The 12,472-nt window shown below is 55.8% G+C and overlaps 5 non-coding genes across 5 annotated transcripts; all 5 read left to right on the plus strand.

The window, feature by feature from the left end:
* The first annotated feature begins 1,843 nt into the window (after nt 1-1,843).
* Nucleotides 1,844-1,935, plus strand: LOC117310734 (small nucleolar RNA SNORD116). Its single transcript, XR_004524778.1, has one exon. It is a non-coding gene; the product is annotated as a small nucleolar RNA SNORD116 (small nucleolar RNA).
* Nucleotides 1,936-4,401: 2,466 nt separating this feature from the next.
* On the plus strand, nt 4,402-4,493 carry LOC117310756 (small nucleolar RNA SNORD116). The gene has a single exon (XR_004524800.1). It is a non-coding gene; the product is annotated as a small nucleolar RNA SNORD116 (small nucleolar RNA).
* A 2,405-nt stretch (nt 4,494-6,898) lies between these two features.
* Nucleotides 6,899-6,990, plus strand: LOC117310735 (small nucleolar RNA SNORD116). The gene has a single exon (XR_004524779.1). It is a non-coding gene; the product is annotated as a small nucleolar RNA SNORD116 (small nucleolar RNA).
* Nucleotides 6,991-9,454: 2,464 nt separating this feature from the next.
* Nucleotides 9,455-9,546, plus strand: LOC117310757 (small nucleolar RNA SNORD116). The gene has a single exon (XR_004524801.1). It is a non-coding gene; the product is annotated as a small nucleolar RNA SNORD116 (small nucleolar RNA).
* A 2,406-nt stretch (nt 9,547-11,952) lies between these two features.
* Nucleotides 11,953-12,043, plus strand: LOC117310737 (small nucleolar RNA SNORD116). Its single transcript, XR_004524781.1, has one exon. It is a non-coding gene; the product is annotated as a small nucleolar RNA SNORD116 (small nucleolar RNA).
* The last annotated feature ends 429 nt before the right edge of the window (nt 12,044-12,472 follow it).

Consider the following 12,472-nt stretch of genomic DNA (forward strand, 5'->3'; position numbering starts at 1 on the left):
GCAAGCTTCTTTGGTGAGGGGTGGCTCTGGCATCTTTCCCTGACACGTTGGGATCCCGGTGGAGAGAGGAGGGCAAGGCGAATGAAGAAGACACGAGAGATGGCTGGCTAATCCCACAGGTTTACTGGTGGGTGGATAGATCGATGGTGGTCATAGGCTTCCGGGAACACTTTTGGTATTCCCTCAGGGACATTTGGAGGCAAGTGTAGAGAGGGAACACGGGAGCACATCTGTGGCGTGTCTCGCTTGTTTCCCCTCCTTGGTCAATTTACTTCATGGCGGGTCCCTGTGCCAGGGAATGGTTGCCTTCGTGGCACAGTATGGTGTCTTCTCATGGGGGCTGATTTGGAGGCCGTGGGGTGTTTTGTCCCTGTCTGTCCACGTTCTCCCTGTGTTGAAGATGTGAAGGTGTTCCTCAGTACAGCCCTGCATCGGTACTACACCCAGCCCACCTAGCAGTCCCTGAGGATTGCAGACCTTCCCGGAGGTCATTGGGCAAAACCACGCGGAAAGGGAGTCGGCTGCCAAGGAAAGGCTACAGGTTTCCGGGCCCGAGAGGATGTGTGGTGCGGGGATCTTTTCTCCTGCCACCCGCTGGTGCTTTGAGACTGTGGTGTACGGCGTGCCTGGCCACAGTCCAGAGAAGTCATACCGGTTCAGGTGTCTAGGCTGTTGGCCGGGTTCTCTTGTTGCGCGGCTGTAGGTAACACGTTGCTTCTAGAGGACCTGGGCCTCACGGTTTCACCGAGGTCACGTCACTGACGGACCCAGAGTGTGAAAGTGCCAGGCAGCACTGCAAGAGACCCAATTGCTGCAACAGTTTGCCCCGCCACGTTGGGCATCGTAATGGTTCCCATGCCATTACCTTTGTGTGTACGACAAGGGTAGGTCGTCTGTCCTAACAGCAGGCCAGGAAGTATGCCTGCTGGTGAGTCTGCCTTGATTAGCCCAGGTGTTCCTCACGTGCCCTTTGTCGTGGGTCCCTATGAGCCGCTTTTGGTGGAGGCCGTCATATTCGGCCGTGTGCCCTTCCCTTGTGGAAGATCTCTTGATCTTCCGGGCGCGTCCACTGTGTGGAGCCATGTGTGCTTAGAGTTGGTGTGTTCCCCAAAGGTCACTGGCTCTTAGTCTGAGGAGGCACAGTTGCCCTGAGCGTGTCTCAGGGTTTCCGGAAGACATCCTTTAGCTGTGATGGAGGGAGAGTGCTCAGGAGAGGAATTGCAGGGCCCGAGGCCAGGGTGTTGTTGGACAGCGGGGCTCTTTGTCCTGATGGCGGCACGCCGTGAAGGCGTCTACGCCACATTGCTTTCACATTTACGTGCGGACACCCAGGCACGATGGGCAGCAAATGAAATGTTGAGGGGATATAGAGCACGCATCACTAGATGGTATCGCCCTTTCCCTCGGTGCGCCCGTGCACCATCCTCAGGCACGCGTGTGTTCTCTCAGCCCGAGCCAGGTGGACTGCCAGGGCCGGACTCCCAGCAGCAGAGCAGCCTGGGGCCATCCGTATCATCCATAATACCTGGTGAAGGGAGGAGGAGGAGTCTCGCAGGGGTGTTGGCGCACATTCCATGAGGATCCTGGTTTAAACCTTGTTGCGGTAAGTGGCACTTCTTTGCTAAAACCTAGAGGTTTGGCCACGGGAACTGAAAACCGGTGCTACAGCCTCATCTTCTGTCTTTTTCCTGGGGAACATGAGCTTCGATGACCTGAGAACTGGCTGCATTTCCTGCCCCATGGCTCAGATCTGGCCGCTTCTGTATGCTGACATGATTCAGCTCACTGGCCGTCCCTTGGTGGAATCTGCAACTTTGCATGTCCGGCGTTTGAGCATGTGCTTGGATCGATGATGACCCCCACAAATGCATTCCTTGGAAATCTGAACAAAATGAGTGAGAAAACCCTACCGTCTCCTCATCGGAACTGAGGTCCAGCACGTGGCTCCCAAAAGGAAAGTAGGGAGAGGTTGAGGTTGCGTTTGCTGCCGTGTGTGTGTACAGCCACGTTGTTCGAGTGGAGGGTTGTGGCCGTCTCATGGGGAGAAGAGCCATTGGGAAAGGAGCCTGGGATGCCAATCCAGGTGGGAAGGCTAGGGACAGCGTGCCGTCTCTGGGTTCCTTGGTCGAGCCAGGACTTCTGTCCCCTGCCACGGACGAGCACGCGGCTAGGAAAGGAAGCGTGAACCGTTGGTGGTCCTATCGACTGCATTTGAGTTCTACAGGCCGCCGCCACCGGCTACTCGTTGCCTTGTGCCCTCACGGAAAGAGAAGTCTATGCTCAGGGTCAGAGCAGGATTCCTGGCCTAGGGCTGGCTCTTTGTCATGTTCTGCTTGGGAGACCAGATGCAGTTTAGGTTTCTCATGATGAGGGGAGAAATCCAATGGGCCATTGTCCCCGGGCGGTTGGCCAAGCTGATGGCTCCTCCTCGGGTTGTTTCCGGCTTGTGTGTGCTGTGTGAACAGGCTAGAAAATGCCTTAGTCAAGATAAGTCACAGCAAGCTTCTTTGGTGAGGGGTGGCTCTGGCATCTTTCCATGACACGTTGGGATCCCGGTGGAGAGGGAAGGGCAAGGCTACCTATAAAGACACATGAAATGGCTGGCTAAGCCCACATGTCTACTTGTGGGTGGACAGATTGACAGAGGCCATAGGCTTCCAGGAACACTTTTGATATCCCCTCAGGAGCATTTGGAGGCACGTGTAGAGAGGGAACACGGGAGAACTTCTGTGGACTGTCCCGCCTTTCTCCCCTCCTTGGTCGATTTACTTCATGGCGGGTCCCTATGCTAGTGAATGGTTGCCTTTGTGGCACAGTATGGTGTCTTCTCATGGGGGCTGATTTGGAGGTCGTGGGGTGTTTTGTCCCTGTCTGTCCACGTTCCCCCTGTGTTGAAGGTGTGAGGGTGTTCCTGAGTCCAGCCCAACATCTTTACTAAACCTGGCCCACATAGCGTTCCCTGAGGTTTGCAGCTCCTCCCGGAGGTCACTGGGCACAACCATGCGGAAAAAGGGAGTCGGCTGCCAAGGAAAGGCTATAGATTTAAAGGCGGGTGAGGGTGTGTGGTGCGGGGGTCATTTTCACTGCCACGCGCTGGTGCATCCAGACTGTGGTATCCGGTGTGCCTGGCCACAGGCCAGACGAGTCATAGCGGTTCAGGTGTCTAGGCTGTTGGCTGGGTTCTCTTAATTGCATGGCTGTGGGTCACACATTGCTTCTAGAAGACCCGGGCCTCACTGTTTCTCCGAGGTCACGTCACTGACGGGCCCGGAGTGTGAATGTGCCAGGTACCACTGCAGTTGACCCCATTGGTGCAATGGTGTTCTCCGCCACAATGGGCATTGGAATGGCTCCCATGCCATTTGGTTGCAAGGGTTTCCCCACCACGTTGGGCTTCAGAATGTTTCCCATGTCATTACCTCTGTGTGTGAACCAAGGGTAGGTCATCTGTCTTGGCAGCAGCTCAGGAAGTGTGCCTACTGGTGAGTCTCCCTTGATCAGTCCAGGTGTTCCTCACGTGCCCTTTGTCACGGTTCCCTTCGAGCTGCTTTTGATGAAGGCCGTCATATTCGGCCAAGGCCCCTTCCCTTGTGGAAGATCTCTTCCCCGTAAGAGCGTGGCACTTGTGTGGAAGAATATGTGCCAAGGGCGGGCGTGTTCCCCTAGATGGCACCGGCTCTTAGTCTGAGGGGCCACAGTTGCCCAGAGGGTGTCTCAGGGGTTTAGGAAGACATCCTTCTGCTGTGGTGGATGGGAGAGCACTCAGGAGTGGAATTGCAGTGCCCGAGACCAGGGGGATTTTGGACAGCGGTGCTCTATGTCCTGATGGCCGCACCCTCTGAAGGCGTCAGCTCTATGTTGCTTTCACGTTTCCCTGCGGACCCACAGGCAAGATCTGCAGCAAATTACATGTCGAGGGGAGACAGAGCACGCATCACTGAGGGACATCGCCCTTTCGCTCGGTGCACCCGTGCACCCTCCTATAGGACGCATGTGTTCTCTCACCCCGAGCCAGGTGGAATGCCAAGAAAGGAATTCCAGCAGCAGATCAACCTGGGACCATCTGTATAATCCCTGACACCCGGTGAAGTGAGGAGGAGGAGCCTCACAGGGGTGTTGGCCCGCATTCCATGAGGATCCTGGTTTAACCCTTGTTGCGGTAAGTAGCACCTCTTTCCTAAAACCTAGAGGTTTGACCAAGGGAACATGTGCAACGGGGCTACACCCTCACCTTCTGGCCTTTTCCATGGGAACCCGAGCTTCGATGCCCTGAGAACTGGCTGCATTTCCTTCCCCAATGGCTTTGCTTTGTTCACTGCCGTATGCTGACGTGATTCAGCTCGCTGTCCGTACCGTGGTGGAATCTGCAAGTTTGCATGTCCAGCGTTTGAGCATGTGCTTGGCTCGACGATGACTTCCACAAATGCATTCCTTGGAAATCTGAACAAAATGAGTGAGAAATCCCTGCCGTCTCCTCCTTGGAACTGAGGTCCAACACGTGGCTCCCAAAAGGAAAGTAGGGAGAGGTTCGCGTTGCATTTGCTCCCGTGGGTGTCCACAGCCACGCTGTTTAAGTTGAGGCTTGTGGCCGTCTGATGGGGAGAAGAGGCATTGGGAAAGGAGCCTGGGATGCCAATCCAGGAGGGAAGGCTAGGGAGAGCGTGCCGTCTGTGGGTTCCTTGGTCTAGCCAGGACTGCTGTCCCCTGCCACGGTTCAGCATTCGGGTAGGAGAGGAAGCGTGAGCCCTTGGTGGTCCGGTCGCCTGCCCTTGAGTTCTACAGGCCTCCGCCACCGGCTACTCGTTGCCTTGTGCCCGCAAAGAAACGGAAGTCTGTAGGCTCAGGGTCAGAGCAGGATTCCTGGCCTAGGGCAGGCTTCTTTGCCATGTTCTGCTTGGGAGACCAGATGCAGTTTAGGTTTCTCCTGATAAGGGGAGAAATCCAATGGGCCATTGCCACCGGGAGGTTGGCCAAGCTAAGGGCTCCTCCTCGGGTTGTGTCTGGCTTGTGTGTGCTGTGTGAAAGGGCTAGAAAATGCCTTAGTGAAGATAAGTCACAGCAAGCTTCTTTGGTGAGGGGTGGCTCTGGCATCTTTCCCTGACACGTTGGGATCCCGGTGGAGAGAGGAGGGCAAGGCGAATGAAGAAGACACGAGAGATGGCTGGCTAATCCCACAGGTTTACTGGTGGGTGGATAGATCGATGGTGGTCATAGGCTTCCGGGACACTTTTGGTATTCCCTCAGGGACATTTGGAGGCAAGTGTAGAGAGGGAACACGGGAGCACATCTGTGGCGTGTCTCGCTTGTTTCCCCTCCTTGGTCAATTTACTTCATGGCGGGTCCCTGTGCCAGGGAATGGTTGCCTTCGTGGCACAGTATGGTGTCTTCTCATGGGGGCTGATTTGGAGGCCGTGGGGTGTTTTGTCCCTGTCTGTCCACGTTCTCCCTGTGTTGAAGATGTGAAGGTGTTCCTCAGTACAGCCCTGCATCGGTACTACACCCCCCACCTAGCAGTCCCTGAGGATTGCAGACCTTCCCGGAGGTCATTGGGCAAAACCACGCGGAAAGGGAGTCGGCTGCCAAGGAAAGGCTACAGGTTTCCGGGCCCGAGAGGATGTGTGGTGCGGGGATCTTTTCTCCTGCCACCCGCTGGTGCTTTGAGACTGTGGTGTACGGCGTGCCTGGCCACAGTCCAGAGAAGTCATACCGGTTCAGGTGTCTAGGCTGTTGGCCGGGTTCTCTTGTTGCGCGGCTGTAGGTAACACGTTGCTTCTAGAGGACCTGGGCCTCACGGTTTCACCGAGGTCACGTCACTGACGGACCCAGAGTGTGAAAGTGCCAGGCAGCACTGCAAGAGACCCAATTGCTGCAACAGTTTGCCCCGCCACGTTGGGCATCGTAATGGTTCCCATGCCATTACCTTTGTGTGTACGACAAGGGTAGGTCGTCTGTCCTAACAGCAGGCCAGGAAGTATGCCTGCTGGTGAGTCTGCCTTGATTAGCCCAGGTGTTCCTCACGTGCCCTTTGTCGTGGGTCCCTATGAGCCGCTTTTGGTGGAGGCCGTCATATTCGGCCGTGTGCCCTTCCCTTGTGGAAGATCTCTTGATCTTCCGGGCGCGTCCACTGTGTGGAGCCATGTGTGCTTAGAGTTGGTGTGTTCCCCAAAGGTCACTGGCTCTTAGTCTGAGGAGGCACAGTTGCCCTGAGCGTGTCTCAGGGTTTCCGGAAGACATCCTTTAGCTGTGATGGAGGGAGAGTGCTCAGGAGAGGAATTGCAGGGCCCGAGGCCAGGGTGTTGTTGGACAGCGGGGCTCTTTGTCCTGATGGCGGCACGCCGTGAAGGCGTCTACGCCACATTGCTTTCACATTTACGTGCGGACACCCAGGCACGATGGGCAGCAAATGAAATGTTGAGGGGATATAGAGCACGCATCACTAGATGGTATCGCCCTTTCCCTCGGTGCGCCCGTGCACCATCCTCAGGCACGCGTGTGTTCTCTCAGCCCGAGCCAGGTGGACTGCCAGGGCCGGACTCCCAGCAGCAGAGCAGCCTGGGGCCATCCGTATCATCCATAATACCTGGTGAAGGGAGGAGGAGGAGTCTCGCAGGGGTGTTGGCGCACATTCCATGAGGATCCTGGTTTAAACCTTGTTGCGGTAAGTGGCACTTCTTTGCTAAAACCTAGAGGTTTGGCCACGGGAACTGAAAACCGGTGCTACAGCCTCATCTTCTGTCTTTTTCCTGGGGAACATGAGCTTCGATGACCTGAGAACTGGCTGCATTTCCTGCCCCATGGCTCAGATCTGGCCGCTTCTGTATGCTGACATGATTCAGCTCACTGGCCGTCCCTTGGTGGAATCTGCAACTTTGCATGTCCGGCGTTTGAGCATGTGCTTGGATCGATGATGACCCCCACAAATGCATTCCTTGGAAATCTGAACAAAATGAGTGAGAAAACCCTACCGTCTCCTCATCGGAACTGAGGTCCAGCACGTGGCTCCCAAAAGGAAAGTAGGGAGAGGTTGAGGTTGCGTTTGCTGCCGTGTGTGTGTACAGCCACGTTGTTCGAGTGGAGGGTTGTGGCCGTCTCATGGGGAGAAGAGCCATTGGGAAAGGAGCCTGGGATGCCAATCCAGGTGGGAAGGCTAGGGACAGCGTGCCGTCTCTGGGTTCCTTGGTCGAGCCAGGACTTCTGTCCCCTGCCACGGACGAGCACGCGGCTAGGAAAGGAAGCGTGAACCGTTGGTGGTCCTATCGACTGCATTTGAGTTCTACAGGCCGCCGCCACCGGCTACTCGTTGCCTTGTGCCCTCACGGAAAGAGAAGTCTATGCTCAGGGTCAGAGCAGGATTCCTGGCCTAGGGCTGGCTCTTTGTCATGTTCTGCTTGGGAGACCAGATGCAGTTTAGGTTTCTCATGATGAGGGGAGAAATCCAATGGGCCATTGTCCCCGGGCGGTTGGCCAAGCTGATGGCTCCTCCTCGGGTTGTTTCCGGCTTGTGTGTGCTGTGTGAACAGGCTAGAAAATGCCTTAGTCAAGATAAGTCACAGCAAGCTTCTTTGGTGAGGGGTGGCTCTGGCATCTTTCCATGACACGTTGGGATCCCGGTGGAGAGGGAAGGGCAAGGCTACCTATAAAGACACATGAAATGGCTGGCTAAGCCCACATGTCTACTTGTGGGTGGACAGATTGACAGAGGCCATAGGCTTCCAGGAACACTTTTGATATCCCCTCAGGAGCATTTGGAGGCACGTGTAGAGAGGGAACACGGGAGAACTTCTGTGGACTGTCCCGCCTTTCTCCCCTCCTTGGTCGATTTACTTCATGGCGGGTCCCTATGCTAGTGAATGGTTGCCTTTGTGGCACAGTATGGTGTCTTCTCATGGGGCTGATTTGGAGGTCGTGGGGTGTTTTGTCCCTGTCTGTCCACGTTCCCCCTGTGTTGAAGGTGTGAGGGTGTTCCTGAGTCCAGCCCAACATCTTTACTAAACCTGGCCCACATAGCGTTCCCTGAGGTTTGCAGCTCCTCCCGGAGGTCACTGGGCACAACCATGCGGAAAAAAGGAGTCGGCTGCCAAGGAAAGGCTATAGATTTAAAGGCGGGTGAGGGTGTGTGGTGCGGGGGTCATTTTCACTGCCACGCGCTGGTGCATCCAGACTGTGGTATCCGGTGTGCCTGGCCACAGGCCAGACGAGTCATAGCGGTTCAGGTGTCTAGGCTGTTGGCTGGGTTCTCTTAATTGCATGGCTGTGGGTCACACATTGCTTCTAGAAGACCCGGGCCTCACTGTTTCTCCGAGGTCACGTCACTGACGGGCCCGGAGTGTGAATGTGCCAGGTACCACTGCAGTTGACCCCATTGGTGCAATGGTGTTCTCCGCCACAATGGGCATTGGAATGGCTCCCATGCCATTTGGTTGCAAGGGTTTCCCCACCACGTTGGGCTTCAGAATGTTTCCCATGTCATTACCTCTGTGTGTGAACCAAGGGTAGGTCATCTGTCTTGGCAGCAGCTCAGGAAGTGTGCCTACTGGTGAGTCTCCCTTGATCAGTCCAGGTGTTCCTCACGTGCCCTTTGTCACGGTTCCCTTCGAGCTGCTTTTGATGAAGGCCGTCATATTCGGCCAAGGCCCCTTCCCTTGTGGAAGATCTCTTCCCCGTAAGAGCGTGGCACTTGTGTGGAAGAATATGTGCCAAGGGCGGGCGTGTTCCCCTAGATGGCACCGGCTCTTAGTCTGAGGGGCCACAGTTGCCCAGAGGGTGTCTCAGGGGTTTAGGAAGACATCCTTCTGCTGTGGTGGATGGGAGAGCACTCAGGAGTGGAATTGCAGTGCCCGAGACCAGGGGATTTTGGACAGCGGTGCTCTATGTCCTGATGGCCGCACCCTCTGAAGGCGTCAGCTCTATGTTGCTTTCACGTTTCCCTGCGGACCCACAGGCAAGATCTGCAGCAAATTACATGTCGAGGGGAGACAGAGCACGCATCACTGAGGGACATCGCCCTTTCGCTCGGTGCACCCGTGCACCCTCCTATAGGACGCATGTGTTCTCTCACCCCGAGCCAGGTGGAATGCCAAGAAAGGAATTCCAGCAGCAGATCAACCTGGGACCATCTGTATAATCCCTGACACCCGGTGAAGTGAGGAGGAGGAGCCTCACAGGGGTGTTGGCCCGCATTCCATGAGGATCCTGGTTTAACCCTTGTTGCGGTAAGTAGCACCTCTTTCCTAAAACCTAGAGGTTTGACCAAGGGAACATGTGCAACGGGGCTACACCCTCACCTTCTGGCCTTTTCCATGGGAACCCGAGCTTCGATGCCCTGAGAACTGGCTGCATTTCCTTCCCCAATGGCTTTGCTTTGTTCACTGCCGTATGCTGACGTGATTCAGCTCGCTGTCCGTACCGTGGTGGAATCTGCAAGTTTGCATGTCCAGCGTTTGAGCATGTGCTTGGCTCGACGATGACTTCCACAAATGCATTCCTTGGAAATCTGAACAAAATGAGTGAGAAATCCCTGCCGTCTCCTCCTTGGAACTGAGGTCCAACACGTGGCTCCCAAAAGGAAAGTAGGGAGAGGTTCGCGTTGCATTTGCTCCCGTGGGTGTCCACAGCCACGCTGTTTAAGTTGAGGCTTGTGGCCGTCTGATGGGGAGAAGAGGCATTGGGAAAGGAGCCTGGGATGCCAATCCAGGAGGGAAGGCTAGGGAGAGCGTGCCGTCTGTGGGTTCCTTGGTCTAGCCAGGACTGCTGTCCCCTGCCACGGTTCAGCATTCGGGTAGGAGAGGAAGCGTGAGCCCTTGGTGGTCCGGTCGCCTGCCCTTGAGTTCTACAGGCCTCCGCCACCGGCTACTCGTTGCCTTGTGCCCGCAAAGAAACGGAAGTCTGTAGGCTCAGGGTCAGAGCAGGATTCCTGGCCTAGGGCAGGCTTCTTTGCCATGTTCTGCTTGGGAGACCAGATGCAGTTTAGGTTTCTCCTGATAAGGGAGAAATCCAATGGGCCATTGCCACCGGGAGGTTGGCCAAGCTAAGGGCTCCTCCTCGGGTTGTGTCTGGCTTGTGTGTGCTGTGTGTGAAAGGGCTAGAAAATGCCTTAGTGAAGATAAGTCACAGCAAGCTTCTTTGGTGAGGGTGGCTCTGGCATCTTTCCCTGACACGTTGGGATCCGGTGGAGAGAGGAGGGCAAGGCGAATGAAGAAGACACGAGAGATGGCTGGCTAATCCCACAGGTTTACTGGTGGGTGGATAGATCGATGGTGGTCATAGGCTTCCGGGAACACTTTTGGTATTCCCTCAGGGACATTTGGAGGCAAGTGTAGAGAGGGAACACGGGAGCACATCTGTGGCGTGTCTCGCTTGTTTCCCCTCCTTGGTCAATTTACTTCATGGCGGGTCCCTGTGCCAGGGAATGGTTGCCTTCGTGGCACAGTATGGTGTCTTCTCATGGGGGCTGATTTGGAGGCCGTGGGGTGTTTTGTCCCTGTCTGTCCACGTTCTCCCTGTGTTGAAGATGTGAAGGTGTTCCTCAGTACAGCCCTGCATCGGTACTACACCCAGCCCACCTAGCAGTCCTGAGGATTGCAGACCTTCCCGGAGGTCATTGGGCAAAACCACGCGGAAAGGGAGTCGGCTGCCAAGGAAAGGCTACAGGTTTCCGGGCCCGAGAGGATGTGTGGTGCGGGGATCTTTTCTCCTGCCACCCGCTGGTGCTTTGAGACTGTGGTGTACGGCGTGCCTGGCCACAGTCCAGAGAAGTCATACCGGTTCAGGTGTCTAGGCTGTTGGCCGGGTTCTCTTGTTGCGCGGCTGTAGGTAACACGTTGCTTCTAGAGGACCTGGGCCTCACGGTTTCACCGAGGTCACGTCACTGACGGACCCAGAGTGTGAAAGTGCCAGGCAGCACTGCAAGAGACCCAATTGCTGCAACAGTTTGCCCCGCCACGTTGGGCATCGTAATGGTTCCCATGCCATTACCTTTGTGTGTACGACAAGGGTAGGTCGTCTGTCCTAACAGCAGGCCAGGAAGTATGCCTGCTGGTGAGTCTGCCTTGATTAGCCCAGGTGTTCCTCACGTGCCCTTTGTCGTGGGTCCCTATGAGCCGCTTTTGGTGGAGGCCGTCATATTCGGCCGTGTGCCCTTCCCTTGTGGAAGATCTCTTGATCTTCCGGGCGCGTCCACTGTGTGGAGCCATGTGTGCTTAGAGTTGGTGTGTTCCCCAAAGGTCACTGGCTCTTAGTCTGAGGAGGCACAGTTGCCCTGAGCGTGTCTCAGGGTTTCCGGAAGACATCCTTTAGCTGTGATGGAGGGGAGAGTGCTCAGGAGAGGAATTGCAGGGCCCGAGGCCAGGGTGTTGTTGGACAGCGGGGCTCTTTGTCCTGATGGCGGCACGCCGTGAAGGCGTCTACGCCACATTGCTTTCACATTTACGTGCGGACACCCAGGCACGATGGGCAGCAAATGAAATGTTGAGGGGATATAGAGCACGCATCACTAGATGGTATCGCCCTTTCCCTCGGTGCGCCCGTGCACCATCCTCAGGCACGCGTGTGTTCTCTCAGCCCGAGCCAGGTGGACTGCCAGGGCCGGACTCCCAGCAGCAGAGCAGCCTGGGGCCATCCGTATCATCCATAATACCTGGTGAAGGGAGGAGGAGGAGTCTCGCAGGGGTGTTGGCGCACATTCCATGAGGATCCTGGTTTAAACCTTGTTGCGGTAAGTGGCACTTCTTTGCTAAAACCTAGAGGTTTGGCCACGGGAACTGAAAACCGGTGCTACAGCCTCATCTTCTGTCTTTTTCCTGGGGAACATGAGCTTCGATGACCTGAGAACTGGCTGCATTTCCTGCCCCATGGCTCAGATCTGGCCGCTTCTGTATGCTGACATGATTCAGCTCACTGGCCGTCCCTTGTGGAATCTGCAACTTTGCATGTCCGGCGTTTGAGCATGTGCTTGGATCGATGATGACCCCCACAAATGCATTCCTTGGAAATCTGAACAAAATGAGTGAGAAACCCTACCGTCTCCTCATCGGAACTGAGGTCCAGCACGTGGCTCCCAAAAGGAAAGTAGGGAGAGGTTGAGGTTGCGTTTGCTGCCGTGTGTGTGTACAGCCACGTTGTTCGAGTGGAGGGTTGTGGCCGTCTCATGGGGAGAAGAGCCATTGGGAAAGGAGCCTGGGATGCCAATCCAGGTGGGAAGGCTAGGGACAGCGTGCCGTCTCTGGGTTCCTTGGTCGAGCCAGGACTTCTGTCCCCTGCCACGGACGAGCACGCGGCTAGGAAAGGAAGCGTGAACCGTTGGTGGTCCTATCGACTGCATTTGAGTTCTACAGGCCGCCGCCACCGGCTACTCGTTGCCTTGTGCCCTCACGGAAAGAGAAGTCTATGCTCAGGGTCAGAGCAGGATTCCTGGCCTAGGGCTGGCTCTTTGTCATGTTCTGCTTGGGAGACCAGATGCAGTTTAGGTTTCTCA

Source organism: Tursiops truncatus, unplaced genomic scaffold, assembly GCF_011762595.2.
Source record: "Tursiops truncatus isolate mTurTru1 unplaced genomic scaffold, mTurTru1.mat.Y mat_scaffold_137_arrow_ctg1, whole genome shotgun sequence".
Classification (NCBI taxonomy): domain Eukaryota; kingdom Metazoa; phylum Chordata; class Mammalia; order Artiodactyla; family Delphinidae; genus Tursiops; species Tursiops truncatus.